Source organism: Rhipicephalus microplus, chromosome 2, assembly GCF_043290135.1.
Source record: "Rhipicephalus microplus isolate Deutch F79 chromosome 2, USDA_Rmic, whole genome shotgun sequence".
In the NCBI taxonomy this organism is placed as follows: Eukaryota; Metazoa; Arthropoda; class Arachnida; order Ixodida; family Ixodidae; genus Rhipicephalus; species Rhipicephalus microplus.
Window position 1 is genome coordinate 133,665,347 of NC_134701.1, and position 25,610 is coordinate 133,690,956.

The following is a 25,610-nucleotide window of genomic DNA, read 5'->3' on the forward strand; positions in this document are numbered from 1 at the left end:
CTTTGTTCTGTTATTGAAGTAAAAAAGTTTGTCAGAAGTGGGATTCGAACCCACGCCAAAATACGTGGACCAGAAGCCTCCTTCAAACCGTATCACTGGGCAAGGTTTCCCTTGAGTCTGGCGCCTTAGACCACTCGGCCATTCTGACACGATATGTCAGCCCCAGCAAAAGAAGAGACTGACTTCGTGCTGGCAGTAAAGTAAAAAAAGTTTGTCAGAAGTGGGATTCGAACCCACGCCCACATACGTGGACCAGAAGCCTCGTTACACTCTTATCACTGGGCAAGGTTTCCCTTAAGTCTGGCGCCATCGACCACTCGGCCATTCTGACACAATATTTCAGCCCAGCAAAAGGAGCCGCTGACTTTGTTCTGGTAGTAAAGTAAAAAAAAGTTTGTCAAAATAGAATTCGAACCCACGCCCACATATGTGGACCAGAAGCCTCGTTCAACCCGTATCACTGGGCAAGGTTTCCCTTGAGTCTGGCGCCTTAGACCACTCGGCCATTCTGACACGATATATCAGCCCCAGCAAAAGAAGAGACTGACTTCGTGCTGGCAGTAAAGTAAACAAAGTTTGTCAGAAGTGGGATTCGAACCCACGCCTACATACGTGGACCAGAAGCCTCGTTCAACCCGTATCACTGGGCAAAGTTTACCTTGAGTCTGGCGCATTAGGCCACTCGGCCATTCTGACACGATATATCAGCCCCAGCAAAAGAAGAGACTGACTTCGTGCTGGCAGTAAAGTAAAAAAGTGTTTGTCAAAAGTGGGATTCAAACCCACGCACACATACGTGGACCAGAAGCCTCGTTCAACCCGTATCACTGGGCAAGGTTTCCCTTGAGTCTGGAGCCTTAGACCACTTGGCCATTCTGATACGATATGTCAGCCTCAGCAAAAGTAGACGCTGACTCTGTGCTGGTAGTAGAGTAAAAAAAAGTTTGTCAGAAGTGGGATTCGAACCCACGCCTACATACGTGGACCAGAAGCCTCGTTCAACCCGTATCACTGGGCAAAGTTTCCCTTGAGTCTGGAGCCTTAGACCACTCGGCCATTCTGACACGATACTTTGGTCCTAACCAAAGGAGACACTGGCTTTGTTCTTGTACTAAAATAAAAAAAGTTTGTCAGAAGTGGGATTCAAACCCACGCCCACATACGTGGACCAGAAGCCTCGTTCAACCCGTATCACTGCGCAAGGTTTCCCTGGAGTCTGGCGCCTTAGACCACTCGGCCATTCTGATACGATATGTCAGCCTCAGCAAAAGGAGACGCTGACTTTGTCCTGGTAGTAAAGTAAAAAAAGTTTGTCAGAAGTGGGATTCGCACCCACGCACACATACGTTGACCTGACGCCTCGTTCAACTCGTATGACTGGGCACGGTTTCCATTGAGTCTAGCGCCTTCGACCACTCGGCCATTCTGACACAATATTTCAGCCCAGCAAAAGGAGACACTGACTTTGTTCTTGTAGTAAAATAAAAAAAGTTTGTCAGACGTAGGATTCAAACCCACGCCCTCATACGTGGACCAGAAGCCTCGTTCAACCCGTATCACTGCGCAAGGTTTACCTTGAGTCTGGCGCCTTAGACCACTCGGCCATTCGATACGTGATGTCAGCCTCAGCAAAAGAAGACGCTGACTCTGTGCTGGTAGTAAAGTAAAAAAAATTGACGGAAGTGAGATTCGAACCCACGCACACATACGTGGACCAGAAACCTCCTTCAACTCGCATCATCGAACAAGGTTTCCCTTCAGTCAGGCGCCTTAGACCACTCGGCCATTCTGATACGATATATCAGCCCCAGCAAAAGAAGACACTGACTTTGTTCTGTTAGTGAAGTAAAAAAAATTGACGGAAGTGAGATTGGAACCCACGCACACATCCTTGGACCAGACGCCTCGTTCAACTCGCATCACCGAGCAAGGTTTCCCTTCAGTCTTGCGCCTTAGACCACTCGGCCATTATGATACGATATTTCAGCCCCAGCAAAAAGAGACACTGACTTTGCTCTGGTAGTAAAGTAAAAAAAGTTTGTCAGAAGTGGGATTCGCACCCACGCACACATACGTTGACCTGACGCCTCGTTCAACTCGTATGACTGGGCACGGTTTCCATTGAGTCTAGCGCCTTCGACCACTCGGCCATTCTGACACAATATTTCAGCCCAGCAAAAGGAGACACTGACTTTGTTCTTGTAGTAAAATAAAAAAAGTTTGTCAGAAGTAGGATTCAAACCCACGCCCTCATACGTGGACCAGAAGCCTCGTTCAACCCGTATCACTGCGCAAGGTTTACCTTGAGCCTGGCGCCTTAGACCACTCGGCCATTCGATACGTGATGTCAGCCTCAGCAAAAGAAGACGCTGACTCTGTGCTGGTAGTAAAGTAAAAAAAATTGACGGAAGTGAGATTCGAACCCACGCACACATACGTGGACCAGAAACCTCGTTCAACTCGCATCATCGAGCAAGGTTTCCCTTCAGTCAGGCGCCTTAGACCACTCGGCCATTCTGATACGATATATCAGCCCCAGCAAAAGAAGACACTGACTTTGTTCTGTTAGTGAAGTAAAAAAAAATTGACGGAAGTGAGATTGGAACCCACGCACACATCCTTGGAACAGAAGCCTCGTTCAACTCGCATCACCGAGCAAGGTTTCCCTTCAGTCTTGCGCCTTAGACCACTCGGCCATTCTGATACGATATATCAGCCTCAGCAAAAGGATACACTGACTTTGTTCTGTTAGTGAAGTAAAAAAAAGATTGTCAGAAGTTGGATTCGAACCCACGCCCACATACGTGGACCAGAAGCCTCGTTTAACCCGTATCACCGGGCAATGTTTCCCTTGAGTCTAGCGCCTTCGACCACTCGGCCATTCTGACAAAATATTTCAGCCCAGCAAAAGGAGACACTGACTTTGTGCTGGTAGTAAAGTAAAAAAACTTTGTCAGAAGTGGGATTCGAACCCACGCAAACATACGTGGACCAGAAGCCTCGTTACACTCGTATCACTGGGCAAGGTTTCCCTTAAGCCTGGCGCCTTCATCCACTCGGCCATTCTGACACAATATTTCAGCCCAGCAAAAGGAGACACTGACTTTGTTCTGGTAGTAAAGTAAAACAAAAGTTTGTCAGAATAGAATTCGAACCCACGCCCACATACGTGGACCAGAAGCCTCGTTCAACCCGTATCACTGGGCAAGGTTTCCCTTGAGTCTGGAGCCTTAGACCACTCGGCCATTGTGACACGATATTTCAGCCCCAGCAAAAGGAGACACTGACTTTGTGCTGGTAGTAAAGTAAAAAAATGCCGGAAGTGAGATTCGAACCCACGCACACATACGTGGACCAGAAGCCTCGTTAAACTTGCATCACCGCGCAAGGTTTCCCTTCAGTCTGGCGCCTAAGACCACTCGGCCATTCTGATACGATATATCAGCCCCAGCAAAAGGAGACACTGACTTTGTTCAGTTAGTGAAGTAAAAAAAAGTTTGTCAGAAGTGGGATTCGAACCCACGCCCACATACGTGGACCAGAAGCCTCGTTCAACTCGTATCACTGGGCAAGGTTTCCCTTGAGTCTGGCGCCTTAGACCACTCGGCCATTCTGACACGATATATCAGCCCCAGCGAAAGAAGAGACTGACTTCGTGCTGGTAGTAAAGTAAAAAAAAGATTGTCAGAAGTGGGATTCCAACCCGCGTCGACATACATGGACCAATGGCCTCGTTTAAACCGTATCACCGGGCAATGTTTCCCTTAAGTCTGGTGCCTTAGACAACTCGGCCGTTCTGACACGATATATAAGCTGCAGCAAAAGACACTGACTTTGTTCTGGTAGTAAAGTAAAAAAGTTTGTCAGAAGTGGGATTCGCACCCACGCACACATACGTTGACCTGAAGCCTCGTTCAACTCGTATGACTGGGCACGGTTTCCATTGAGTCTGGAGCCTTAGACCACTCGGCCGTTCTGACAGGATATTTCAGCCCCAGCAAAAGGAGACACTGACTTTGGGCTGGTAGTAAAGTAAAAAAAGTTTGTCAGAAGTGGGATTCGAACCCACGCCCACATACGTGGACCAGAAGCCTCGTTCAACCCGTATCACTGGGCAAGGTTTCCCTTGAGTCTGGCGCCTTAGACCACTCGGCCATTCTGACACGATATATCAGCCCCAGCAAAAGAAGACACTGACTTCGTGCTGGCAGTAAAGTAAAAAAACTTTGTCAGAAGTGGGATTCGAACCCACGCACACATACGTGGACCAGAAGCCTCGTTACACTCGTATCACTGGGCAAGGTTTCCCTTAAGCCTGGCGCCTTCGACCACTCGGCCATTCTGACACAATATTTCAGCCCAGCAAAAGGAGACACTGACTTTGTTCTGGTAGTAAAGTAAAAAAAAAGTTTGTCAGAATAGAATTCGAACCCACGCCCACATACGTGGAGCAGAAGCCTCGTTCAACCCGTATCACCGAGCAAGGTTTTCCTTCAGTCTTGCGCCTTAAACCAGGCGGCCAATCTGACACGATATGTCAGCCTCAGCAAAAGAAGACGCTGACTCTGTGCTGGTCGTAAAGTAAAAAAAGTTTGTCAGAAGTGGGATTCGAACCCACGCCCACGTACGTGGACCAGAAGCCTCGTTCAACCCGTATCACTGGGCACGGTTTCCCTTAAGTCTGGCGCCTTTGACTACTCGGCCATTCTGACACAATATTTCAGCCCAGCAAAAGCAGACACTGACTTTGTTCTGGCAGTATAGTAAAAAACGTTTGTGAGAATAGGATTCGAACCCACGCCCACATACGATGACCAGAAGCCTCGTTCAATCAGTATCACTGGGCAAGGTTTCCCTTGAGTCTGGAGCCTTAGACCACTCGGCCATTCTGACACGATATTTCAGCCCCAGCAAAAGGAGACACTGACTTTGTGCTGGTAGTAAAGTAAAAAAAAAATTGCCGGAAGTGAGATTCGAACCCACGCACACATACGTGGACCAGAAGCCTCGTTAAACTCGCATCACCGCGCAAGGTTTCCCTTCAGTGTGGCGCCTTAGACCACTCGGCCATTCTGATACGATATATCAGCCCCAGCAAAAGGAGACACTGACTTTGTTCTGTTAGTGAAGTAAAAAAAAAGTTTGTCAGAAGTGGGATTCCAACCCACATCGACATACTTGGACCAAAGGCCTCGTTTAACCCGTATCACCGAGCAATGTTTCCCTTAACTCTGGTGCCTTAGACAACTCGGCCGTTCTGATACGATATGTCAGCCTCAGCAAAAGTAGACGCTGACTCTGTGCTGGTAGTAAAGTAAAAAAAAGTTTGTCAGAAGTGGGATTCGAACCCACGCCTACATACGTGGACCAGAAGCCTCGTTCAACCCGTATCACTGGGCAAAGTTTACCTTGAGTCTGGCGCCTTAGACCACTCGGCCATTCTGACACGATATATCAGCCCCAGCAAAAGAAGAGACTGACTTCGTGCTGGCAGTAAAGTAAAAAAGTGTTTGTCATAAGTGGGATTCAAACCCACGCACACATACGTGGACCAGAAGCCTCGTTCAACCCGTATCACTGGGCAAGGTTTCCCTTGAGTCTGGAGCCTTAGACCACTTGGCCATTCTGATACGATATGTCAGCCTCAGCAAAAGTAGACGCTGACTCTGTGCTGGTAGTAAAGTAAAAAAATAGTTTGTCAGAAGTGCGATTCGAACCCACGCCTACATACGTGGACCAGAAGCCTCGTTCAACCCGTATCACTGGGCAAAGTTTACCTTGAGTCTGGCGCCTTAGACCACTCGGCCATTCTGACACGATATATCAGCCCCAGCGAAAGAAGAGACTGACTTCGTGCTGGCAGTAAAGTAAAAAAGTGTTTGTCATAAGTGGGATTCAAACCCACGCACACATACATGGACCAGAAGCCTCGTTTCACTCGTATCACTGGGCAAGGTTTCCCTTAAGTCTGGCGCCTTCGACCACTCGGCCATTCTGACAAAATATTTCAGCCCAGCAAAAGGAGACACTGACTTTGTTCTGGTAGTAAAGTAAAAAAAAGTTTGTCAGAATAGGATTCGAACCCACGCCCACATACGTGGGCCAGCAGCCTCGTTCAACCCGTATCACTGGGCAAAGTTTCCCTTGAGTCTGGAGCCTTAGAGCACTCGGCCATTCTGACACGATACTTTGGTCCTAACCAAAGGAGACACTGGCTTTGTTCTTGTACTAAAATAAAAAAAGTTTGTCAGAAGTGGGATTCAAACCCACGCCCACATACGTGGACCAGAAGCCTCGTTCAACCCGTATCACTGCGCAAGGTTTCCCTGGAGTCTGCCGCCTTAGACCACTCGGCCATTCTGATACGATATGTCAGCCTCAGCAAAAGGAGACGCTGACTTTGTCCTGGTAGTAAAGTAAAAAAAGTTTGTCAGAAGTGGGATTCGCACCCACGCACACATACGTTGACCTGACGCCTCGTTCAACTCGTATGACTGGGCACGGTTTCCATTGAGTCTAGCGCCTTCGACCACTCGGCCATTCTGACACAATATTTCAGCCCAGCAAAAGGAGACACTGACTTTGTTCTTGTAGTAAAATAAAAAAAGATTGTCAGACGTAGGATTCAAACCCACGCCCTCATACGTGGACCAGAAGCCTCGTTCAACCCGTATCACTGCGCAAGGTTTACCTTGAGTCTGGCGCCTTAGACCACTCGGCCATTCGATACGTGATGTCAGCCTCAGCAAAAGAAGACGCTGACTCTGTGCTGGTAGTAAAGTAAAAAAAATTGACGGAAGTGAGATTCGAACCCACGCACACATACGTGGACCAGAAACCTCGTTCAACTCGCATCATCGAACAAGGTTTCCCTTCAGTCAGGCGCCTTAGACCACTCGGCCATTCTGATACGATATATCAGCCCCAGCAAAAAAAGACACTGACTTTGTTCTGTTAGTGAAGTAAAAAAAATTGACGGAAGTGAGATTGGAACCCACGCACACATCCTTGGACCAGAAGCCTCGTTCAACTCGCATCACCGAGCAAGGTTTCCCTTCAGTCTTGCGCCTTAGACCACTCGGCCATTATGATACGATATTTCAGCCCCAGCAAAAAGAGACACTGACTTTGCTCTGGTAGTAAAGTAACAAAAGTTTGTCAGAAGTGGGATTCGCACCCACGCACACATACGTTGACCTGACGCCTCGTTCAACTCGTATGACTGGGCACGGTTTCTATTGAGTCTAGCGCCTTCGACCACTCGGCCATTCTGACACAATATTTCAGCCCAGCAAAAGGAGACACTGACTTTGTTCTTGTAGTAAAATAAAAAAAGTTTGTCAGAAGTAGGATTCAAACCCACGCCCTCATACGTGGACCTGAAGCCTCGTTCAACCCGTATCACTGCGCAAGGTTTACCTTCAGCCTGGCGCCTTAGACCACTCGGCCATTCGATACGTGATGTCAGCCTCAGCAAAAGAAGACGCTGACTCTGTGCTGGTAGTAAAGTAAAAAAAATTGACGGAAGTGAGATTCGAACCCACGCACACATACGTGGACCAGAAATCTCGTTCAACTCGCATCATCGGGCAAGGTTTCCCTTCAGTCAGGCGCCTTAGACCACTCGGCCATTCTGATACGATGTATCAGCCCCAGCAAAAGAAGACACTGACTTTGTTCTGTTAGTGAAGTAAAAAAAAATTGACGGAAGTGAGATTGGAACCCACGCACACATCCTTGGACCAGAAGCCTCGTTCAACTCGCATCACCGAGCAAGGTTTCCCTTCAGTCTTGCGCCTTAGACCACTCGGCCATTCTGATACGATATATCAGCCTCAGCAAAAAGATACACTGACTTTGTTCTGTTAGTGAAGTAAAAAAAGATTGTCAGAAGTTGGGTTCGAACCCACGCCCACATACGTGGACCAGAAGCCTCGTTTAACCCGTATCACCGGGCAATGTTTCCCTTGAGTCTAGCGCCTTCGACCACTCGGCCATTCTGACACAATATTTCAGCCCAGCAAAAGGAGACACTGACTTTGTTCTGGTAGTAAAGTAAAAAAAAAGTTTGTCAGAATAGGATTCGAACCCACGCCCACATACGTGGACCAGAAGCCTCGTTCAACCCGTATCACTGGGCAAAGTTTCCCTTGAGTCTGGAGCCTTAGACCACTCGGCCATTCTGACACGATACTTTGGTCCTAACCAAAGGAGACACTGGCTTTGTTCTTGTACTAAAATAAAAAAAGTTTGTCAGAAGTGGGATTCAAACCCACGCCCACATACGTGGACCAGAAGCCTCGTTCAACCCGTATCACTGCGCAAGGTTTCCCTGGAGTCTGGCGCCTTAAACCACTCGACCATTCTGATACAATATGTCAGCCTCAGCAAAAGGAGACGCTGACTTTGTTCAGTTAGTGAAGTAAAAAAAAGTTTGTCAGAAGTGGGATTCGAACCCACGCCCACATACGTGGACCAGAAGCCTCGTTCAACTCGTATCACTGGGCAAGGTTTCCCTTGAGTCTGGCGCCTTAGACCACTCGGCCATTCTGACACGATATATCAGCCCCAGCAAAAGAAGAGACTGACTTCGTGCTGGTAGTAAAGTAAAAAAAAGATTGTAAGAAGTGGGATTCCAACCCGCGTCGACATACTTGGACCAAAGGCCTCGTTTAAACCGTATCACTGGGCAATGTTTCCCTTAAGTCTGGTGCCTTAGACAACTCGGCCGTTCTGACACGATATATAAGCTGCAGCAAAAGACACTGACTTTGTTCTGGTAGTAAAGTAAAAAAGTTTGTCAGAAGAGGGATTCGCACCCACGCACACATACATTGACCTGAAGCCTCGTTCAACTCGTATGACTGGGCACGGTTTCCATTGAGTCTGGAGCCTTAGACCACTCGGCCGTTCTGACAGGATATTTCAGCCCCAGCAAAAGGAGACACTGACTTTGGGCTGGTAGTAAAGTAAAAAAAGTTTGTCAGAAGTGGGATTCCAACCTACATCGACATATTTGGACCAAAGGCCTCGTTTAACCCGTATCACCGGGCAATGTTTCCCTTAAGTCTGGTGCCTTAGACAACTCGGCCGTTCTGATACGATATGTCAGCCTCAGCAAAAGTAGACGCTGACTCTGTGCTGGTAGTAAAGTAAAAAAAAAGTTTGTCAGAAGTGGGATTCGAACCCACGCCTACATACGTGGACCAGAAGCCTCGTTCAACCCGTATCACTGGGCAAGGTTTCCCTTGAGTCTGGAGCCTTAGACCACTTGGCCATTCTGATACGATATGTCAGCCTCAGCAAAAGTAGACGCTGACTCTGTGCTGGTAGTAAAGTAAAAAAAAGTTTGTCAGAAGTGGGATTCGAACCCACGCCTACATACGTGGACCAGAAGCCTCGTTCAACCCGTATCACTGGGAAAAGTTTACCTTGAGTCTGGCGCCTTAGACCACTCGGCCATTCTGACACGACATATCAGCCCCAGCAAAAGAAGAGACTGACTTCGTGCTGGCAGTAAAGTAAAAAAGTGTTTGTCATAAGTGGGATTCGCACCCACGCACACATACGTTGACCTGACGCCTCGTTCAACTCGTATGACTGGGCACGGTTTCCATTGAGTCTAGCGCCTTCGACCACTCGGCCATTCTGACACAATATTTCAGCCCAGCAAAAGGAGACACTGACTTTGTTCTTGTAGTAAAATAAAAAAAGTTTGTCAGACGTAGGATTCAAACTCACGCCCTCATACGTGGACCAGAAGCCTCGTTCAACCCGTATCACTGCGCAAGGTTTACCTTGAGTCTGGCGCCTTAGACCACTCGGCCATTCGATACGTGATGTCAGCCTCAGCAAAAGAAGACGCTGACTCTGTGCTGGTAGTAAAGTAAAAAAAATTGACGGAAGTGAGATTCGAACCCACGCACACATACGTGGACCAGAAACCTCGTTCAACTCGCATCATCGAACAAGGTTTCCCTTCAGTCAGGCGCCTTAGACCACTCGGCCATTCTGATACGATATATCAGCCCCAGCAAAAGAAGACACTGACTTTGTTCTGTTAGTGAAGTAAAAAAATTGACGGAAGTGAGATTGGAACCCACGCACACATCCTTGGACCAGAAGCCTCGTTCAACTCGCATCACCGAGCAAGGTTTCCCTTCAGTCTTGCGCCTTAGACCACTCGGCCATTATGATACGATATTTCAGCCCCAGCAAAAAAGAGACGCTGACTTTGCTCTGGTAGTAAAGTAAAAAAAGTTTGTCAGAAGTGGGATTCGCACCCACGCACACATACGTTGACCTGACGCCTCGTTCAACTCGTATGACTGGGCACGGTTTCTATTGAGTCTAGCGCCTTCGACCACTCGGCCATTCTGACACAATATTTCAGCCCAGCAAAAGGAGACACTGACTTTGTTCTTGTAGTAAAATAAAAAAAGTTTGTCAGAAGTAGGATTCAAACCCACGCCCTCATACGTGGACCAGAAGCCTCGTTCAACCCGTATCACTGCGCAAGGTTTACCTTGAGCCTGGCGCCTTAGACCACTCGGCCATTCGATACGTGATGTCAGCCTCAGCAAAAGAAGACGCTGACTCTGTGCTGGTAGTAAAGTAAAAAAAATTGACGGAAGAGAGATTCGAACCCACGCACACATACGTGGACCAGAAACCTCGTTCAACTCGCATCATCGAGCAAGGTTTCCCTTCAGTCAGGCGCCTTAGACCACTCGGCCATTCTGATACGATATATCAGCCCCAGCAAAAGAAGACACTGACTTTGTTCTGTTAGTGAAGTAAAAAAAAATTGACGGAAGTGAGATTGGAACCCACGCACACATTCTTGGACCAGAAGCCTCGTTCAACTCGCATCACCGAGCAAGGTTTCGCTTCAGTCTTGCGCCTTAGACCACTCGGCCATTCTGATACGATATATCAGCCTCAGCAAAAGGATACACTGACTTTGTTCTGTTAGTGAAGTAAAAAAAAGATTGTCAGAAGTTGGATTCGAACCCACGCCCACATACGTAGACCAGAAGCCTCGTTTAACCCGTATCACCGGGCAATGTTTCCCTTGAGTCTAGCGCCTTCGACCACTCGGCCATTCTGACACAATATTTCAGCCCAGCAAAAGGAGACACTGACTTTGTGCTGGTAGTAAAGTAAAAAAACTTTGTCAGAAGTGGGATTCGGACCCACGCAAACATACGTGGACCAGAAGCCTCGTTACACTCGTATCACTGGGCAAGGTTTCCCTTAAGCCTGGCGCCTTCATCCACTCGGCCATTCTGACACAATATTTCAGCCCAGCAAAAGGAGACACTGACTTTGTTCTGGTAGTAAAGTAAAAAAAAAAGTTTGTCAGAATAGAATTCGAACCCACGCCCACATACGTGGACCAGAAGCCTCGTTCAACCCGTATCACTGGGCAAGGTTTCCCTTGAGTCTGGAGCCTTAGACCACTCGGCCATTGTGACACGATATTTCAGCCCCAGCAAAAGGAGACACTGACTTTGTGCTGGTAGTAAAGTAAAAAAATGCCGGAAGTGAGATTCGAACCCACGCACACATACGTGGACCAGAAGCCTCGTTAAACTTGCATCACCGCGCAAGGTTTCCCTTCAGTCTGGCGCCTAAGACCACTCGGCCATTCTGATACGATATATCAGCCCCAGCAAAAGGAGACACTGACTTTGTTCAGTTAGTGAAGTAAAAAAAAGTTTGTCAGAAGTGGGATTCGAACCCACGCCCACATACGTGGACCAGAAGCCTCGGTCAACTCGTATCACTGGGCAAGGTTTCCCTTGAGTCTGGCGCCTTAGACCACTCGGCCATTCTGACACGATATATCAGCCCCAGCAAAAGAAGAGACTGACTTCGTGCTGGTAGTAAAGTAAAAAAAAGATTGTCAGAAGTGGGATTCCAACCCGCGTCGACATACTTGGACCAAAGGCCTCGTTTAAACCGTATCACCGGGCAATGTTTCCCTTAAGTCCGGTGCCTTAGAACACTCGGCCGTTCTGACACGATATATAAGCTGCAGCAAAAGACACTAACTTTGTTCTGGTAGTAAAGTAAAAAAGTTTGTCAGAAGTGGGATTCGCACCCACGCACACATACGTTGACCTGAAGCCTCGTTCAACTCGTATGACTGGGCACGGTTTCCATTGAGTCTGGAGCCTTAGACCACTCGGCCGTTCTGACAGGATATTTCAGCCCCAGCAAAAGGAGACACTGACTTTGGGCTGGTAGTAAAGTAAAAAAAGTTTGTCAGAAGTGGGATTCGAACCCACGCCCACATACGTGGACCAGAAGCCTCGTTCAACCCGTATCACTGGGCAAGGTTTCCCTTGAGTCTGGCGCCTTAGACCACTCGGCCATTCTGACACGATATATCAGCCCCAGCAAAAGAAGACACTGACTTCGTGCTGGCAGTAAAGTAAAAAAACTTTGTCAGAAGTGGGATTCGAACCCACGCACACATACGTGGACCAGAAGCCTCGTTACACTCGTATCACTGGGCAAGGTTTCCCTTAAGCCTGGCGCCTTCGACCACTCGGCCATTCTAACACAATATTTCAGCCCAGCAAAAGGAGACACTGACTTTGTTCTGGTAGTAAAGTAAAAAAAAGTTTGTCAGAAAAGGGATTCGAACCAATGCCCGAATACGTGGTCCAGAAGCCTCGTTCAACCCGTATCACTTGGCAAGGTTTCCCTTGAGTCTGGCGCCTTAGACCACTCGGCCATTCTGACACGATATATCAGCCCCAGCAAAAGAAGAGACTGACTTCGTGCTGGCAGTAAAGTAAACAAAGTTTGTCAGAAGTGGGATTCGAACCCACGCCCACATACGTAGACCAGAAGCCTCGTTCAACCCGTATCACTGGGCAAGGTTTCCCTTGAGCCTGGCGCCTTTGACTACTCGGCCATTCTGACACAATATTTCAGCCCAGCAAAAGCAGACACTGACTTTGTTCTGGCAGTAAAGTAAAAAACGTTTGTGAGAATAGGATTCGAACCCACGCCCACATACGATGACCAGAAGCCTCGTTCAACCCGTATCACTGGGCAAGGTTTCCCTTGAGTCTGGAGCCTTAGACCACTCGGCCATTCTGACACGATATTTCAGCCCCAGCAAAAGGAGACACTGACTTTGTGCTGGTAGTAAAGTAAAAAAAATTGCCGGAAGTGAGATTCGTACCCACGCACACATACGTGGACCAGAAGCCTCGTTCAACTCGCATCACCGCGCAAGGTTTCCCTTCAGTCTGGCGCCTTAGACCACTCGGCCATTCTGATACGATATATCAGCTCCAGCAGAAGGAGACACTGACTTTGTTCTGTTAGTGAAGTAAAAAAAAGTTTGTCAGAAAAGGGATTCGAACCAATGCCCGCATACGTGGTCCAGAAGCCTCGTTCAACCCGTATCACTGGGCAAGGTTTCCCTTGAGTCTGGCGCCTTAGACCACTCGGCCATTCTGACACGATATATCAGCCCCAGCAAAAGAAGAGACTGACTTCGTGCTGGCAGTAAAGTAAACAAAGTTTGTCAGAAGTGGGATTCGAACCCACGCCCACATACGTAGACCAGAAGCCTCGTTCAAACCGTATCACTGGGCAAAGTTTCCCTTGAGTCTGGCGCCTTAGACCACTCGGCCATTCTGACACGATATATCAGCCCCAGCAAAAGAAGAGACTGACTTCGTGCTGGCAGTAAAGTAAAAAAGTGTTTGTCATAAGTGGGATTCAAACCCACGCACACATACGTGGACCAGAAGCCTCGTTCAACCCGTATCACTGGGCAAGGTTTCCCTTGAGTCTGGAGCCTTAGACCACTTGGCCATTCTGATACGATATGTCAGCCTCAGCAAAAGTACACGCTGACTCTGTGCTGGTAGTAAAGTAAAAAAAAAGTTTGTCAGAAGTGGGATTCGAACCCACGCCTACATACGTGGACCAGAAGCCTCGTTCAACCCGTATCACTGGGCAAAGTTTACCTTGAGTCTGGCGCCTTAGACCACTCGGCCATTCTGACACGATATATCAGCCCCAGCAAAAGAAGAGACTGACTTCGTGCTGGCAGTAAAGTAAAAAAGTGTTTGTCATAAGTGGGATTCAAACCCACGCACACATACGTGGACCAGAAGCCTCGTTCAACCCGTATCACTGGGCAAAGTTTCCCTTGAGTCTGGAGCCTTAGACCACTCGGCCATTCTGACACGATACTTTGGTCCTAACCAAAGGAGACACTGGATTTGTTCTTGTACTAAAATAAAAAAAGTTTGTCAGAAGTGGGATTCAAACCCACGCCCACATACGTGGACCAGAAGCCTCGTTCAACCCGTATCACTGCGCAAGGTTTCCCTTGAGTCTGGCGCCTTAGACCACTCGGCCATTCTGATACGATATGTCAGCCTCAGCAAAAGGAGACGCTGACTTTGTCCTGGTAGTAAATAAAAAAAAGACTTTGTCAGAAGTAGGATTCGAACACACGCACACATACGTTGACCTGAAACCTCGTTCAACTCGTATGACTGGGCACGGTTTCCATTGAGTCTAGCGCCTTCGACCACTCGGCCATTCTGACACAACACTTCAGCCCAGCAAAAGAAGACGCTGACTCTGTGCTTGTAGTAAAGTAAAAAAAGTTTGTCAGTAGTGGGATTCGAATCCACGCCCACATACGTGGACCAGAAGACTCGTTAAACCCGTATCAATGAGAAAGGTTTCCCTTGAGTCTGGCGCCTTAGACCACTTGGCCATTCTGATACGATTTGTCCGCCTCAGCGAAATTAGACGCTGACTCTGTGCTGGTAGTAAAGTAAAAAAAATTTGACGGAAGTGAGATTCGAACCCACGCCATACGTGGACCAGAAGCCTCGTTCAACTCGCATCACCGCGCAAGGTTTCCCTTCAGTATGGCGCCTTAGACCACTCGGCCATTCTGATACGATATATCAGCCCCAGCAAAAGGAGACAGTGACCTTGTTCTGTTAGTGAAGTAAAAAAAAGTTTGTCAGAAAAGGGATTCGAACCCACGCCCACATACGTGGACCAGAAGCCTCGTTCAACCCGTATCACTGGGCAAGGTTTCCCTTGAGTCTGGCGCCTTAGACCACTCGGCCATTCTGACACAATATATCAGCCCCAGCAAAAGAAGAGACTGACTTCGTGCTGGCAGTAAAGTAAAAAAAGTTTGTCAGAAGTGGGATTTGAACCCACGCACACATACGTGGACCAGAAGCCTCGTTACACTCGTATCACTGAGCAAGGCTTCGCTTAAGTCTGGCGCCTTCGACCACTCGGCCATTCTGACACAATATTTCAGCCCAGCAAAAGGAGACACTGACTTTGTTCTGGTAGTAAAGTAAAAAAAGTTTGTCAGAATAGAATTCGAACCCACGCCCACATACGTCGACCAGAAGCCTCGTTCAACCCTTATCACTGGCAAGGTTTCCCTTGAGTCGGGAGCCTTAGACCACTCGGCCATTCTGACACGAAATTTCAGCCCCAGCAAAAGGAGACACTGACTTTGTGCTGGTAGTAAAGTAAAAAGAAGAGCTTCTCAGAAGTGGGATTTCAACACACGCCCACATACGTAGACCAGAAGCCTCGTTCAACCCGTATCACTGGGCAAGGTTTCCTTTAAGTCTGGTGCCTTGGACCACTCGGCCATTCTGACACGATATTTCAGGCCAGCAAAAGAAGACACTGACTTTTTTCTGGTAGTAGATTAAAAAACTTGTCAGAAGTGGGATTCAAACCCACGCCCACATACGTGGACCAGAAGCCTCGTTCAATCCGTATCACTGGGCAAGGTTTCCCTTAAGTCTGGCGCCTTCTTCCACTCAGCCATTCTGACACAATATTTCGGTCCAGCAAAAGAAGACGCTGACTTTGTTCTGGTAGTAAAGTAAAAAAAGTTTGTCAGAAGTGGGATTCGCTCCCAGGCACACATACGTGGACCTGAAGCCTCGTTCAACTAGTTTGACTTGGCACGGTTTCTCTTGAGTCTAGCACCTTCGACCACTCGGCCATTCTGACACAATATTTCAGCCCAGCAAAAGGAGACACTGACTTTGTGCTGGTAGTAAATAAAAAAAGAGTTTGTCAGAAGTGGGATTCGAACCCACGCCCACATACATGGACCAGAAGCCTCATTCAACCCGTATTACTGGGCAAGGTTTCCCTTAAGTCTGGCGCCTTCGACCACTCGGCCATTCTGACACGAAAATTTTTTTTTTATTTTTTTATTTAAAAATACCTTACAGGCCCTTGTTGCAGGGCATTGTGTAAGGGGGGTTACAAAGGGTGAGTGTCGCGACAAAACCGTAAGGAAACATCAAACAATGAAAGAACTCAACAAAAATAACGCGTTATATGTCACTAAAGAGAGAATGTACAAAAAGTCATTTGAAGTTGATTTGATTGATTTGTGGGGTTTAACGTCCCAAAACCACCATATGATTATGAGAGACGTCGTAGTGGAGGGCTCCGGAAATTTTGACCACCTGGGGTTCTTTAACGTGCACCCAAATCTGAGCACACGGGCCTCAACATTTCCGCCTCCATCGGAAATGCAGCCGCCGCAGCCGGGATTTGAACCCGCGACCTGCGGGTCAGCAGCCGAGTACCTTAGCCACTAGACCACCGCGGCGGGGCCAAGTCATTTGAAGTTACACATCGGAACATTGCAGGTGGGAGGAGAATAAATATCCGCAATACACTTACTAAAAAACACCTAGCACACACGTAGCCAAAAATATTTTCGAGCAGCGCGCAGAAAGCAATTTGTTCTTGTTTAAGAAATACAGGATAATAAAGGGCGATAAGAGAGTTTTTCTCGTGTGTATAAGAACAATATAAAGTAGGAGAATGCAGGCGGTCACAAAGTGTGAAAAAAAAGCGCGTGCTCTTTACTGAACGAACACAAGGCCCTAAGCTGTAAGTGGGAGGAAATGGAAAAAAACGAATGAATATAATCACACTGGAACGATACAGGAGGTGCAACAAATACTTGTAAAAAGGAACCAATCGAAGTGTCTATGACTGAAAGAAAGGGTGAAGAAGTTGTCTGAATTTTTCGGGGTCTGATTGATATACAATGTCATTCGAGAGATCATTCCACAAGCGGATGACGCGAGGAAGAGCCGATGAGTTAAAGGCGTCCGTTGACCCATATAATCGCGTGAAACTTAAGTTATTATGCAGGCTACGAGATGTAACGCAAGGTTTATCGAGTTGGAATGGGAATGGTTTGTTACTGTAAACATACTTATGGAAGAGGCATAGGAGAGAAATATCCCGCCGAGTACTCAACAGTTGAAGAGAAAGGCAAAGTTTAATTTCCGTTATGCTGCTATTGTAGTCGTAATTTCGTGAGATGAATCGGGCTGCCCTATTTTAAATAGCTTCAAGCATGTTGATTAAGTAATTTTGGTATGGGGACCAGATCGATGTGGCGAATTCAAGTTGTGGTCGAACGAAGGTCTGATAAGCTAGCTGCCGAACATGGGATGGGCAGCTATGCAAGTTGCGGCGTAAGTAACCCAATGATTTTGAAGCTTTCGCACAAATGGTTGTGATATGGTGTGACCGAGAAAGATTTGGTGTGAAATAAATACCGAGGTACTTGTAGGATGATGCGTACGACAGAGGGTAGTCATCAATTATGTACGAATGGCTAGAAATATGTTGCTTGCGTGTAAAACACATAATTTTGCACTTCTGCTTGTTTAGCGACATAAGCCATTTTTTGCACCAGTCATTAATCTTGTTGAGGTCATTTTGCAGTGTTAGGTGATCATCGGTACAGGTTATTGAGCGATATATAATGCAATCATCGGCGAAAATTCGCATGCGAGATGAGGTGCTGATTGGCAAATCGTTAATATAAATTAAGAACAGCAGGGGGTCGAGGACGCACCCCTGCGGTACACCTGAGGTTACGTGGGAAAGAGGGGATTGGATATTGTTTATTACCGTGAACTGCTGGCGGAGTGAAAGAAAGTTTCGAAGCCAAGATAAAGTGAGCGAATCTAATCGGAGTGAAGATAATTTAGAAATCAGACGACAGTGGGGTACGCGATCAAATGCTTTTGAAAAATTGAGAAAAATGCAGTCAGTCTGAAGGTTATTGTTCATGTTGCAATGTAGTTCTGACGTAAATTCCAGCAGCTGTGTTTCGCACGAAAAACCTTTTCTAAATCCATGTTGGTTAATAAAAAAGTAATGGTTAGATTCTAAGTGCCTGAAAACATGAGAAGCGATTATCAGTTCCAGGAGTTTGCAGCAGATGCACGTGAGAGAGATGGGGCGATAACTTTCGGGTGAATGTTTATCGCCGGCTTTGAACACAGGGACTATTTTACCAATCTTCCAGTCAATGGGAAGCTGGCCTGTTGTTAATGATTGTCTGAAAAGGTGATACAGGATATTAACAGAAACAGAAAGGGTGTTTTTCAGAAGTTTGGAATTTATACCGTCAATGCCAGCTGAAGTAGATAGTTTAAGATTAGTGACAAGAAGTGCGATACCCTCAGGCGTTATTTCAATAGGTTGCATATAATCTATGTTAAGATCGGGAACGTTCGGAACGTCGGCGTGGTCTTCCCGGGTGAAAACGGATGAAAAGAAGGTGTTAAATGCTGAGGTGCAATGACTATCTGAGAGGAGAGCATGGTGATCATCTAGCAAGGAAATCTGTTTAACATCGTGTTCCGCAGATATTTGATTCCAGAATTTCCTAGGATTTGATTTCAGAAGGGAAGGCAAGTCATTAGAGAAATACTTTAGTTTAGCTGATTTAATTGTGGAACAGTATATTTTCAGAACATTTTTGTACGCCTCCCATGCAGAGGACGTACCAAGTCGTTTAGCCGCGCGGTATAGACGCTTCTTTTTATTTCTGAGCTGTCGGATGGATTTAGTAAACCAGGGGTTTGTTTTATCATTTTTGACCGAAACAAGTGGAAAATACCGGTTTGCCAGTGCGCATAATTTGTCTCTGTACAGCATCCAGTTATCATTGACGTCACGACTGGAAGAGGATGGCAGGAATATGTCATTGTAGAAGGTCTCTAGTTCGGAGTTGATTTTGCTGTAGTTAGCTTTATTGTAATCGCGGATTTTTTTATGTTCAATGCCAGAGAAAGGTGGTTGAATGTTAAGGGTTACTTAAAGAAGACAATGATCGCTGAATCCATCTATGTTCAGCATGGTGTTTACTGTTTCAGGAGCAGAGGTGAGAATTAGGTCGAGGATGTTTGAACCACGAGTGGGCTGATTCCCCATTTGCGATAAGTTAAAGTCTAAGGTTAGGTTGATAAATTCTGTAGACATGCGGCAAGGGGAAGACAACTGGTTCCAGTCAATCGCGGGAAAATTGAAATCACCAAAGATGAATATAGAATCGGTATGGCAGAGATGGATGGCCTCAGTGAAGCTACTGCGCAGTTCTTCCAAAAGTGAATGTTTACAGTCAGGAGGTCGGTAACAATTTCTCATGAGCAGTGTGGCGGACTTTGTTAAGCATGCTACCCAGATAATTTCTATGTTAGAGTGTACTTTGATGGCATACGATTGTAAAGTTTTTTTTACTGCGAGAAGAACCCCTCCCCCCGCCTATCAGTACGGTCATTTCGGTAAATGCTGAAATTTCTGCGATCAGGGAGAACTTCATTATCGGTTACGTCAGGGTATAGCCAGGTTTCAGTGAGGGCAAGAATATCGCAGTCACAATCGTCAAGGAAGGAACATAACAAATCCCGTTTTGGCATCAGGCTGCAGATGTTAGTAGACAATAGCGATAATGTGGTGATGGCTTGAAAGGGCGAAGTCATATTCCGATCTTGCCCACACGTGTTATTTAGCTATCTGTTAGTTAGTACGACATCATCACTGGCGACGTCATAAATGTAAACCTTTGGTCCTAACCAAAGGAGACACTGGCTTTGTTCTTGTACTAAAATAAAAAAAAGTTTGTCAGAAGTAGGATTCAAACCCACGCCCACATACGTGGACCAGAAGCCTCGTTCAACCCGTATCACTGCGCAAGATTTCCCTTGAGCCTGGCGCCTTAGACGACTCGGCCATTCTGATACGATATGTCAGCCTCAGCAAAAGAAGACGCTGACTCTGTGCTGGTAGTAAAGTAAAAAAATTGACAGAAGTGAGATTCGAACCCACGCCCACATACGTGGACCAGAAGCCTCGTTCAACCCGTATCACTGGGCAACGTTTCCTTTGAGTCTGGAGCCTTAAACCACTCGGCCATTCTGATACGATATGTCAGCCGCAGCAAAAGTAGACGCTGACTCTGTGCTGGTAGTAAAGTAAAAAAAATGACGGAAGTGAGATTTGAACCCACGCACACATACGTGGACCAGAAGCCCCGTTCAACTCGCATCACCGCACAAGGTTTCCCTTCAGTCTGGCGCCTCAGACCACTCGGCCATTCTGATACGATATATCAGCCCCAGCAAAAGGAGACACTGACTTTGTTCTGTTAGTGAAGTAAAAAAAAGTTTGTCAGAAAAGGGATTCGAACCCACGCCCACATACTTGGACCAGAAGCCTCGTTCAACCCGTATCACTGGGCAAGGTTTCCCTTGAGTCTGGCGCCTTAGACCACTCGGCCATTCTGACACAATATATCAGCCCCAGCAAAAGAAGAGACTGACTTCGTGCTGGCAGTAAAGTAAAAAAAGTTTGTCAGAAGTGGGATTTGAACCCACGCACACATACGTGGACCAGAAGCCTCGTTACACTCGTATCACTGAGCAAGGCTTCGCTTAAGTCTGGCGCCTTCGACCACTCGGCCATTCTGACACAATATTTCAGCCCAGCAAAAGGAGACACTGACTTTGTTCTGGTAGTAAAGTAAAAAAAGTTTGTCAGAATAGAATTCGAACCCACGCCCACATACGTCGACCAGAAGCCTCGTTCAACCCTTATCACTGGCAAGGTTTCCCTTGAGTCGGGAGCCTTAGACCACTCGGCCATTCTGACACGAAATTTCAGCCCCAGCAAAAGGAGACACTGACTTTGTGCTGGTAGTAAAGTAAAAAGAAGAGCTTCTCAGAAGTGGGATTTCAACACACGCCCACATACGTAGACCAGAAGCCTCGTTCAACCCGTATCACTGGGCAAGGTTTCCTTTAAGTCTGGTGCCTTGGACCACTCGGCCATTCTGACACGATATTTCAGGCCAGCAAAAGAAGACACTGACTTTTTTCTGGTAGTAGATTAAAAAACTTGTCAGAAGTGGGATTCAAACCCACGCCCACATACGTGGACCAGAAGCCTCGTTCAATCCGTATCACTGGGCAAGGTTTCCCTTAAGTCTGGCGCCTTCGACCACTCAGCCATTCTGACACAATATTTCGGTCCAGCAAAAGAAGACGCTGACTTTGTTCTGGTAGTAAAGTAAAAAAAGTTTGTCAGAAGTGGGATTCGCTCCCAGGCACACATACGTGGACCTGAAGCCTCGTTCAACTAGTTTGACTTGGCACGGTTTCTCTTGAGTCTAGCACCTTCGACCACTCGGCCATTCTGACACAATATTTCAGCCCAGCAAAAGGAGACACTGACTTTGTGCTGGTAGTAAATAAAAAAAGAGTTTGTCAGAAGTGGGATTCGAACCCACGCCCACATACATGGACCAGAAGCCTCATTCAACCCGTATTACTGGGCAAGGTTTCCCTTAAGTCTGGCGCCTTCGACCACTCGGCCATTCTGACACGAAAGTTTTTTTTTATTTTTTTATTTAAAAATACCTTACAGGCCCTTGTTGCAGGGCATTGTGTAAGGGGGGTTACAAAGGGTGAGTGTCGCGACAAAACCGTAAGGAAACATCAAACAATGAAAGAACTCAACAAAAATAACGCGTTATATGTCACTAAAGAGAGAATGTACAAAAAGTCATTTGAAGTTGATTTGATTGATTTGTGGGGTTTAACGTCCCAAAACCACCATATGATTATGAGAGACGTCGTAGTGGAGGGCTCCGGAAATTTTGACCACCTGGGGTTCTTTAACGTGCACCCAAATCTGAGCACACGGGCCTCAACATTTCCGCCTCCATCGGAAATGCAGCCGCCGCAGCCGGGATTTGAACCCGCGACCTGCGGGTCAGCAGCCGAGTACCTTAGCCACTAGACCACCGCGGCGGGGCCAAGTCATTTGAAGTTACACATCGGAACATTGCAGGTGGGAGGAGAATAAATATCCGCAATACACTTACTAAAAAACACCTAGCACACACGTAGCCAAAAATATTTTCGAGCAGCGCGCAGAAAGCAATTTGTTCTTGTTTAAGAAATACAGGATAATAAAGGGCGATAAGAGAGTTTTTCTCGTGTGTATAAGAACAATATAAAGTAGGAGAATGCAGGCGGTCACAAAGTGTGAAAAAAAAGCGCGTGCTCTTTACTGAACGAACACAAGGCCCTAAGCTGTAAGTGGGAGGAAATGGAAAAAAACGAATGAATATAATCACACTGGAACGATACAGGAGGTGCAACAAATACTTGTAAAAAGGAACCAATCGAAGTGTCTATGACTGAAAGAAAGGGTGAAGAAGTTGTCTGAATTTTTCGGGGTCTGATTGATATACAATGTCATTCGAGAGATCATTCCACAAGCGGATGACGCGAGGAAGAGCCGATGAGTTAAAGGCGTCCGTTGACCCATATAATCGCGTGAAACTTAAGTTATTATGCAGGCTACGAGATGTAACGCAAGGTTTATCGAGTTGGAATGGGAATGGTTTGTTACTGTAAACATACTTATGGAAGAGGCATAGGAGAGAAATATCCCGCCGAGTACTCAACAGTTGAAGAGAAAGGCAAAGTTTAATTTCCGTTATGCTGCTATTGTAGTCGTAATTTCGTGAGATGAATCGGGCTGCCCTATTTTGAATAGCTTCAAGCATGTTGATTAAGTAATTTTGGTATGGGGACCAGATCGATGTGGCGAATTCAAGTTGTGGTCGAACGAAGGTCTGATAAGCTAGCTGCCGAACATGGGATGGGCAGCTATGCAAGTTGCGGCGTAAGTAACCCAATGATTTTGAAGCTTTCGCACAAATGGTTGTGATATGGTGTGACCGAGAAAGATTTGGTGTGAAATAAATACCGAGGTACTTGTAGGATGATGCGTACGACAGAGGGTAGTCATCAATTATGTACGAATGGCTAGAAATATGTTGCTTGCGTGTAAAACACATAATTTTGCACTTCTGCTTGTTTAGCGACATAAGCCATTTTTTGCACCAGTCATTAATCTTGTTGAGGTCATTTTGCAGTGTTAGGTGATCATCGGTACAGGTTATTGAGCGATATATAATGCAATCATCGGCGAAAATTCGCATGCGAGATGAGGTGCTGATTGGCAAATCGTTAATATAAATTAAGAACAGCAGGGGGTCGAGGACGCACCCCTGCGGTACACCTGAGGTTACGTGGGAAAGAGGGGATTGGATATTGTTTATTACCGTGAACTGCTGGCGGAGTGAAAGAAAGTTTCGAAGCCAAGATAAAGTGAGCGAATCTAATCGGAGTGAAGATAATTTAGAAATCAGACGACAGTGGGGTACGCGATCAAATGCTTTTGAAAAATTGAGAAAAATGCAGTCAGTCTGAAGGTTATTGTTCATGTTGCAATGTAGTTCTGACGTAAATTCCAGCAGCTGTGTTTCGCACGAAAAACCTTTTCTAAATCCATGTTGGTTAATAAAAAAGTAATGGTTAGATTCTAAGTGCCTGAAAACATGAGAAGCGATTATCAGTTCCAGGAGTTTGCAGCAGATGCACGTGAGAGAGATGGGGCGATAACTTTCGGGTGAATGTTTATCGCCGGCTTTGAACACAGGGACTATTTTACCAATCTTCCAGTCAATGGGAAGCTGGCCTGTTGTTAATGATTGTCTGAAAAGGTGATACAGGATATTAACAGAAACAGAAAGGGTGTTTTTCAGAAGTTTGGAATTTATACCGTCAATGCCAGCTGAAGTAGATAGTTTAAGATTAGTGACAAGAAGTGCGATACCCTCAGGCGTTATTTCAATAGGTTGCATATAATCTATGTTAAGATCGGGAACGTTCGGAACGTCGGCGTGGTCTTCCCGGGTGAAAACGGATGAAAAGAAGGTGTTAAATGCTGAGGTGCAATGACTATCTGAGAGGAGAGCATGGTGATCATCTAGCAAGGAAATCTGTTTAACATCGTGTTCCGCAGATATTTGATTCCAGAATTTCCTAGGATTTGATTTCAGAAGGGAAGGCAAGTCATTAGAGAAATACTTTAGTTTAGCTGATTTAATTGTGGAACAGTATATTTTCAGAACATTTTTGTACGCCTCCCATGCAGAGGACGTACCAAGTCGTTTAGCCGCGCGGTATAGACGCTTCTTTTTATTTCTGAGCTGTCGGATGGATTTAGTAAACCAGGGGTTTGTTTTATCATTTTTGACCGAAACAAGTGGAAAATACCGGTTTGCCAGTGCGCATAATTTGTCTCTGTACAGCATCCAGTTATCATTGACGTCACGACTGGAAGAGGATGGCAGGAATATGTCATTGTAGAAGGTCTCTAGTTCGGAGTTGATTTTGCTGTAGTTAGCTTTATTGTAATCGCGGATTTTTTTATGTTCAATGCCAGAGAAAGGTGGTTGAATGTTAAGGGTTACTTAAAGAAGACAATGATCGCTGAATCCATCTATGTTCAGCATGGTGTTTACTGTTTCAGGAGCAGAGGTGAGAATTAGGTCGAGGATGTTTGAACCACGAGTGGGCTGATTCCCCATTTGCGATAAGTTAAAGTCTAAGGTTAGGTTGATAAATTCTGTAGACATGCGGCAAGGGGAAGACAACTGGTTCCAGTCAATCGCGGGAAAATTGAAATCACCAAAGATGAATATAGAATCGGTATGGCAGAGATGGATGGCCTCAGTGAAGCTACTGCGCAGTTCTTCCAAAAGTGAATGTTTACAGTCAGGAGGTCGGTAACAATTTCTCATGAGCAGTGTGGCGGACTTTGTTAAGCATGCTACCCAGATAATTTCTATGTTAGAGTGTACTTTGATGGCATACGATTGTAAAGTTTTTTTTACTGCGAGAAGAACCCCTCCCCCCGCCTATCAGTACGGTCATTTCGGTAAATGCTGAAATTTCTGCGATCAGGGAGAACTTCATTATCGGTTACGTCAGGGTATAGCCAGGTTTCAGTGAGGGCAAGAATATCGCAGTCACAATCGTCAAGGAAGGAACATAACAAATCCCGTTTTGGCATCAGGCTGCAGATGTTAGTAGACAATAGCGATAATGTGGTGATGGCTTGAAAGGGCGAAGTCATATTCCGATCTTGCCCACACGTGTTATTTAGCTATCTGTTAGTTAGTACGACATCATCACTGGCGACGTCATAAATGTAAACCTTTGGTCCTAACCAAAGGAGACACTGGCTTTGTTCTTGTACTAAAATAAAAAAAAGTTTGTCAGAAGTAGGATTCAAACCCACGCCCACATACGTGGACCAGAAGCCTCGTTCAACCCGTATCACTGCGCAAGATTTCCCTTGAGCCTGGCGCCTTAGACGACTCGGCCATTCTG

General features: G+C 46.4%; 34 non-coding genes across 34 annotated transcripts; all 34 read right to left on the reverse strand.

The window, feature by feature from the left end:
* Positions 1–29: 29 nt before the first annotated feature.
* TRNAL-CAA (transfer RNA leucine (anticodon CAA)) lies at positions 30–148 on the reverse strand. Its single transcript has 2 exons — positions 111–148; positions 30–75 (listed from the first exon to the last, which is right to left on the reverse strand). It is a non-coding gene; the product is annotated as a tRNA-Leu (tRNA).
* Positions 149–212: 64 nt separating this feature from the next.
* On the reverse strand, positions 213–331 carry TRNAL-UAA (transfer RNA leucine (anticodon UAA)). The gene is made up of 2 exons: positions 294–331; positions 213–258 (listed from the first exon to the last, which is right to left on the reverse strand). It is a non-coding gene; the product is annotated as a tRNA-Leu (tRNA).
* Positions 332–577: 246 nt separating this feature from the next.
* On the reverse strand, positions 578–696 carry TRNAL-CAA (transfer RNA leucine (anticodon CAA)). The gene is made up of 2 exons: positions 659–696; positions 578–623 (listed from the first exon to the last, which is right to left on the reverse strand). It is a non-coding gene; the product is annotated as a tRNA-Leu (tRNA).
* Positions 697–945: 249 nt separating this feature from the next.
* On the reverse strand, positions 946–1,064 carry TRNAL-CAA (transfer RNA leucine (anticodon CAA)). Its single transcript has 2 exons — positions 1,027–1,064; positions 946–991 (listed from the first exon to the last, which is right to left on the reverse strand). It is a non-coding gene; the product is annotated as a tRNA-Leu (tRNA).
* A 64-nt stretch (positions 1,065–1,128) lies between these two features.
* TRNAW-CCA (transfer RNA tryptophan (anticodon CCA)) lies at positions 1,129–1,247 on the reverse strand. Its single transcript has 2 exons — positions 1,210–1,247; positions 1,129–1,174 (listed from the first exon to the last, which is right to left on the reverse strand). It is a non-coding gene; the product is annotated as a tRNA-Trp (tRNA).
* A 1,522-nt stretch (positions 1,248–2,769) lies between these two features.
* TRNAL-CAA (transfer RNA leucine (anticodon CAA)) lies at positions 2,770–2,888 on the reverse strand. The gene is made up of 2 exons: positions 2,851–2,888; positions 2,770–2,815 (listed from the first exon to the last, which is right to left on the reverse strand). It is a non-coding gene; the product is annotated as a tRNA-Leu (tRNA).
* A 63-nt stretch (positions 2,889–2,951) lies between these two features.
* On the reverse strand, positions 2,952–3,070 carry TRNAL-UAA (transfer RNA leucine (anticodon UAA)). The gene is made up of 2 exons: positions 3,033–3,070; positions 2,952–2,997 (listed from the first exon to the last, which is right to left on the reverse strand). It is a non-coding gene; the product is annotated as a tRNA-Leu (tRNA).
* A 428-nt stretch (positions 3,071–3,498) lies between these two features.
* Positions 3,499–3,617, reverse strand: TRNAL-CAA (transfer RNA leucine (anticodon CAA)). Its single transcript has 2 exons — positions 3,580–3,617; positions 3,499–3,544 (listed from the first exon to the last, which is right to left on the reverse strand). It is a non-coding gene; the product is annotated as a tRNA-Leu (tRNA).
* Positions 3,618–4,044: 427 nt separating this feature from the next.
* TRNAL-CAA (transfer RNA leucine (anticodon CAA)) lies at positions 4,045–4,163 on the reverse strand. Its single transcript has 2 exons — positions 4,126–4,163; positions 4,045–4,090 (listed from the first exon to the last, which is right to left on the reverse strand). It is a non-coding gene; the product is annotated as a tRNA-Leu (tRNA).
* A 64-nt stretch (positions 4,164–4,227) lies between these two features.
* TRNAL-UAA (transfer RNA leucine (anticodon UAA)) lies at positions 4,228–4,346 on the reverse strand. Its single transcript has 2 exons — positions 4,309–4,346; positions 4,228–4,273 (listed from the first exon to the last, which is right to left on the reverse strand). It is a non-coding gene; the product is annotated as a tRNA-Leu (tRNA).
* Positions 4,347–4,593: 247 nt separating this feature from the next.
* TRNAL-UAA (transfer RNA leucine (anticodon UAA)) lies at positions 4,594–4,712 on the reverse strand. The gene is made up of 2 exons: positions 4,675–4,712; positions 4,594–4,639 (listed from the first exon to the last, which is right to left on the reverse strand). It is a non-coding gene; the product is annotated as a tRNA-Leu (tRNA).
* Positions 4,713–5,327: 615 nt separating this feature from the next.
* TRNAL-CAA (transfer RNA leucine (anticodon CAA)) lies at positions 5,328–5,446 on the reverse strand. The gene is made up of 2 exons: positions 5,409–5,446; positions 5,328–5,373 (listed from the first exon to the last, which is right to left on the reverse strand). It is a non-coding gene; the product is annotated as a tRNA-Leu (tRNA).
* A 250-nt stretch (positions 5,447–5,696) lies between these two features.
* On the reverse strand, positions 5,697–5,815 carry TRNAL-CAA (transfer RNA leucine (anticodon CAA)). Its single transcript has 2 exons — positions 5,778–5,815; positions 5,697–5,742 (listed from the first exon to the last, which is right to left on the reverse strand). It is a non-coding gene; the product is annotated as a tRNA-Leu (tRNA).
* Positions 5,816–7,885: 2,070 nt separating this feature from the next.
* TRNAL-CAA (transfer RNA leucine (anticodon CAA)) lies at positions 7,886–8,004 on the reverse strand. Its single transcript has 2 exons — positions 7,967–8,004; positions 7,886–7,931 (listed from the first exon to the last, which is right to left on the reverse strand). It is a non-coding gene; the product is annotated as a tRNA-Leu (tRNA).
* A 247-nt stretch (positions 8,005–8,251) lies between these two features.
* TRNAW-CCA (transfer RNA tryptophan (anticodon CCA)) lies at positions 8,252–8,370 on the reverse strand. Its single transcript has 2 exons — positions 8,333–8,370; positions 8,252–8,297 (listed from the first exon to the last, which is right to left on the reverse strand). It is a non-coding gene; the product is annotated as a tRNA-Trp (tRNA).
* A 65-nt stretch (positions 8,371–8,435) lies between these two features.
* Positions 8,436–8,554, reverse strand: TRNAL-CAA (transfer RNA leucine (anticodon CAA)). Its single transcript has 2 exons — positions 8,517–8,554; positions 8,436–8,481 (listed from the first exon to the last, which is right to left on the reverse strand). It is a non-coding gene; the product is annotated as a tRNA-Leu (tRNA).
* Positions 8,555–9,166: 612 nt separating this feature from the next.
* On the reverse strand, positions 9,167–9,285 carry TRNAL-CAA (transfer RNA leucine (anticodon CAA)). The gene is made up of 2 exons: positions 9,248–9,285; positions 9,167–9,212 (listed from the first exon to the last, which is right to left on the reverse strand). It is a non-coding gene; the product is annotated as a tRNA-Leu (tRNA).
* A 65-nt stretch (positions 9,286–9,350) lies between these two features.
* TRNAL-CAA (transfer RNA leucine (anticodon CAA)) lies at positions 9,351–9,469 on the reverse strand. Its single transcript has 2 exons — positions 9,432–9,469; positions 9,351–9,396 (listed from the first exon to the last, which is right to left on the reverse strand). It is a non-coding gene; the product is annotated as a tRNA-Leu (tRNA).
* A 1,523-nt stretch (positions 9,470–10,992) lies between these two features.
* On the reverse strand, positions 10,993–11,111 carry TRNAL-CAA (transfer RNA leucine (anticodon CAA)). Its single transcript has 2 exons — positions 11,074–11,111; positions 10,993–11,038 (listed from the first exon to the last, which is right to left on the reverse strand). It is a non-coding gene; the product is annotated as a tRNA-Leu (tRNA).
* Positions 11,112–11,722: 611 nt separating this feature from the next.
* Positions 11,723–11,841, reverse strand: TRNAL-CAA (transfer RNA leucine (anticodon CAA)). The gene is made up of 2 exons: positions 11,804–11,841; positions 11,723–11,768 (listed from the first exon to the last, which is right to left on the reverse strand). It is a non-coding gene; the product is annotated as a tRNA-Leu (tRNA).
* A 427-nt stretch (positions 11,842–12,268) lies between these two features.
* Positions 12,269–12,387, reverse strand: TRNAL-CAA (transfer RNA leucine (anticodon CAA)). The gene is made up of 2 exons: positions 12,350–12,387; positions 12,269–12,314 (listed from the first exon to the last, which is right to left on the reverse strand). It is a non-coding gene; the product is annotated as a tRNA-Leu (tRNA).
* Positions 12,388–12,451: 64 nt separating this feature from the next.
* TRNAL-UAA (transfer RNA leucine (anticodon UAA)) lies at positions 12,452–12,570 on the reverse strand. The gene is made up of 2 exons: positions 12,533–12,570; positions 12,452–12,497 (listed from the first exon to the last, which is right to left on the reverse strand). It is a non-coding gene; the product is annotated as a tRNA-Leu (tRNA).
* Positions 12,571–12,817: 247 nt separating this feature from the next.
* Positions 12,818–12,936, reverse strand: TRNAL-CAA (transfer RNA leucine (anticodon CAA)). Its single transcript has 2 exons — positions 12,899–12,936; positions 12,818–12,863 (listed from the first exon to the last, which is right to left on the reverse strand). It is a non-coding gene; the product is annotated as a tRNA-Leu (tRNA).
* A 611-nt stretch (positions 12,937–13,547) lies between these two features.
* Positions 13,548–13,666, reverse strand: TRNAL-CAA (transfer RNA leucine (anticodon CAA)). Its single transcript has 2 exons — positions 13,629–13,666; positions 13,548–13,593 (listed from the first exon to the last, which is right to left on the reverse strand). It is a non-coding gene; the product is annotated as a tRNA-Leu (tRNA).
* Positions 13,667–13,916: 250 nt separating this feature from the next.
* Positions 13,917–14,035, reverse strand: TRNAL-CAA (transfer RNA leucine (anticodon CAA)). Its single transcript has 2 exons — positions 13,998–14,035; positions 13,917–13,962 (listed from the first exon to the last, which is right to left on the reverse strand). It is a non-coding gene; the product is annotated as a tRNA-Leu (tRNA).
* A 248-nt stretch (positions 14,036–14,283) lies between these two features.
* TRNAL-CAA (transfer RNA leucine (anticodon CAA)) lies at positions 14,284–14,402 on the reverse strand. The gene is made up of 2 exons: positions 14,365–14,402; positions 14,284–14,329 (listed from the first exon to the last, which is right to left on the reverse strand). It is a non-coding gene; the product is annotated as a tRNA-Leu (tRNA).
* A 612-nt stretch (positions 14,403–15,014) lies between these two features.
* TRNAL-CAA (transfer RNA leucine (anticodon CAA)) lies at positions 15,015–15,133 on the reverse strand. Its single transcript has 2 exons — positions 15,096–15,133; positions 15,015–15,060 (listed from the first exon to the last, which is right to left on the reverse strand). It is a non-coding gene; the product is annotated as a tRNA-Leu (tRNA).
* Positions 15,134–15,197: 64 nt separating this feature from the next.
* On the reverse strand, positions 15,198–15,316 carry TRNAL-UAA (transfer RNA leucine (anticodon UAA)). The gene is made up of 2 exons: positions 15,279–15,316; positions 15,198–15,243 (listed from the first exon to the last, which is right to left on the reverse strand). It is a non-coding gene; the product is annotated as a tRNA-Leu (tRNA).
* Positions 15,317–15,743: 427 nt separating this feature from the next.
* TRNAL-UAA (transfer RNA leucine (anticodon UAA)) lies at positions 15,744–15,862 on the reverse strand. Its single transcript has 2 exons — positions 15,825–15,862; positions 15,744–15,789 (listed from the first exon to the last, which is right to left on the reverse strand). It is a non-coding gene; the product is annotated as a tRNA-Leu (tRNA).
* A 246-nt stretch (positions 15,863–16,108) lies between these two features.
* On the reverse strand, positions 16,109–16,227 carry TRNAL-UAA (transfer RNA leucine (anticodon UAA)). The gene is made up of 2 exons: positions 16,190–16,227; positions 16,109–16,154 (listed from the first exon to the last, which is right to left on the reverse strand). It is a non-coding gene; the product is annotated as a tRNA-Leu (tRNA).
* Positions 16,228–20,527: 4,300 nt separating this feature from the next.
* TRNAL-CAA (transfer RNA leucine (anticodon CAA)) lies at positions 20,528–20,646 on the reverse strand. The gene is made up of 2 exons: positions 20,609–20,646; positions 20,528–20,573 (listed from the first exon to the last, which is right to left on the reverse strand). It is a non-coding gene; the product is annotated as a tRNA-Leu (tRNA).
* Positions 20,647–20,710: 64 nt separating this feature from the next.
* Positions 20,711–20,829, reverse strand: TRNAL-UAA (transfer RNA leucine (anticodon UAA)). Its single transcript has 2 exons — positions 20,792–20,829; positions 20,711–20,756 (listed from the first exon to the last, which is right to left on the reverse strand). It is a non-coding gene; the product is annotated as a tRNA-Leu (tRNA).
* A 427-nt stretch (positions 20,830–21,256) lies between these two features.
* TRNAL-UAA (transfer RNA leucine (anticodon UAA)) lies at positions 21,257–21,375 on the reverse strand. The gene is made up of 2 exons: positions 21,338–21,375; positions 21,257–21,302 (listed from the first exon to the last, which is right to left on the reverse strand). It is a non-coding gene; the product is annotated as a tRNA-Leu (tRNA).
* Positions 21,376–21,621: 246 nt separating this feature from the next.
* TRNAL-UAA (transfer RNA leucine (anticodon UAA)) lies at positions 21,622–21,740 on the reverse strand. Its single transcript has 2 exons — positions 21,703–21,740; positions 21,622–21,667 (listed from the first exon to the last, which is right to left on the reverse strand). It is a non-coding gene; the product is annotated as a tRNA-Leu (tRNA).
* Between the last annotated feature and the right edge of the window lie 3,870 nt (positions 21,741–25,610).